Here is a 2057-nt window from a genome sequence, read left to right on the forward strand (position 1 = left end):
GCCTGGAGCCGCCGTCGGTGCAGATCTTGGTGGTAGTAGCAAATACTCCAGCGAGGCCCTGGAGGGCTGACGCGGAGAAGGGTTTCGTGTGAACAGCCGTTGCACACGAGTCAGTCGATCCTAAGCCCTAGGAGAAATCCGATGTTGATGGGGGCCGTCATAGCATGATGCACTTTGTGCTGGCCCCCGTTGGGCGAAAGGGAATCCGGTTCCTATTCCGGAACCCGGCAGCGGAACCGATATAAGTCGGGCCCCTCTTTTAGAGATGCTCGTCGGGGTAACCCAAAAGGACCCGGAGACGCCGTCGGGAGATCGGGGAAGAGTTTTCTTTTCTGCATGAGCGTTCGAGTTCCCTGGAATCCTCTAGCAGGGAGATAGGGTTTGGAACGCGAAGAGCACCGCAGTTGCGGCGGTGTCCCGATCTTCCCCTCGGACCTTGAAAATCCGGGAGAGGGCCACGTGGAGGTGTCGCGCCGGTTCGTACCCATATCCGCAGCAGGTCTCCAAGGTGAAGAGCCTCTAGTCGATAGAATAATGTAGGTAAGGGAAGTCGGCAAATTGGATCCGTAACTTCGGGATAAGGATTGGCTCTGAGGATCGGGGCGTGTCGGGCTTGGTCGGGAAGTGGGTCAGCGCTAACGTGCCGGGCCTGGGCGAGGTGAGTGCCGTAGGGGTGCCGGTAAGTGCGGGCGTTTAGCGCGGGCGTGGTCTGCTCTCGCCGTTGGTTGGCCTCGTGCTGGCCGGCGGTGCAGGATGCGCGCGCCTGCGCGGCGTTCGCGCCCCGGTGCTTCAACCTGCGTGCAGGATCCGAGCTCGGTCCCGTGCCTTGGCCTCCCACGGATCTTCCTTGCTGCGAGGCCGCGTCCGCCTTAGCGTGCTCCTCCGGGGGCGCGCGGGTGCGCGGATTCTCTTCGGCCGCCATTCAACGATCAACTCAGAACTGGCACGGACTGGGGGAATCCGACTGTCTAATTAAAACAAAGCATTGCGATGGCCCTAGCGGGTGTTGACGCAATGTGATTTCTGCCCAGTGCTCTGAATGTCAACGTGAAGAAATTCAAGCAAGCGCGGGTAAACGGCGGGAGTAACTATGACTCTCTTAAGGTAGCCAAATGCCTCGTCATCTAATTAGTGACGCGCATGAATGGATTAACGAGATTCCCGCTGTCCCTATCTACTCCAGAGAAAAGCGGTCTGCGCAGCGCCACCTGGGGGAGGTGTGTTGCCTCCCATAACTGGGTTAAAACCGCCAGGAGACCCTCTGATTCCCTGAAGTCAACGAACGCGTCGGGGCTCAGAGGAACCTGAGTGGGGCGGGGACCGTAATGTCCAATCTCGTGGCCTTGTCGTGGCTCTCTGGCTCAGTAACCCCCTTAGATGGGGCGAAGCTAACACGGGATGGGCCGTCCATGCATGACGTTAAACGGCTAGCCCTTAACTGGGTGCAATCCTCACGGTTCGCACTGGCCCACCGTTAATTAGCAAAAGCGGTGGGTGAGACATGGTCGGTCATGATCCCCCGGTACGTGTGGAGACCCCCCTGGGGAACGTAACTCGGGCTTGAGTGCCGCACCGTCTCGATGATGTCAAACTCCACAATATAAGACCCAGCTACCACCTTCAACATCTCTGGGCTGTGGATTTGTGAGGGTTGTCGTGTGTCAAGGTAGGACGTAAAACTCCCGTCGCGGCAAGACGTTAAGTGCCCCCAACCCAAGCGAAAGCAAAGGGTGCGTGGCGCAGGGGAAGCTGCGTAACGAGAGACACACCACCTGTCTCTCCTGAGTTGAGCGCGGCGGCTGGGCGAGGGTATGAGGGTAAGTCTCACGACGATCCTGGGGCCCTGCGGTCTGGCTGCTGCAGTTCCTCACGTCCTGGACGACGTTAAATGGTCCCCCAACCCAAGGCGAAAGCAAAGGGTGCATGGCGCAGGGGAAGCTGCGTCGCAAGGGACACAAGATCTGTCCCTCGCAGGGCAAACAACATCTCAGCTCTGCAAACCCCACGGCCACATTCGCTGGGGAGGGATCACGGCCCGAGCCGGCAAAGGCTCATCG

At 59.3% G+C, this 2057-nt stretch overlaps 1 pseudogene; it reads left to right on the plus strand.

The window, feature by feature from the left end:
- LOC126330739 (large subunit ribosomal RNA) overlaps nt 1-1194 on the plus strand; it is a 2974-nt pseudogene extending 1780 nt beyond the window's left edge.
- The last annotated feature ends 863 nt before the right edge of the window (nt 1195-2057 follow it).

The sequence above is a fragment of the Schistocerca gregaria genome, unplaced genomic scaffold, assembly GCF_023897955.1.
Source record: "Schistocerca gregaria isolate iqSchGreg1 unplaced genomic scaffold, iqSchGreg1.2 ptg001345l, whole genome shotgun sequence".
Taxonomy (NCBI): Eukaryota; Metazoa; Arthropoda; class Insecta; order Orthoptera; family Acrididae; genus Schistocerca; species Schistocerca gregaria.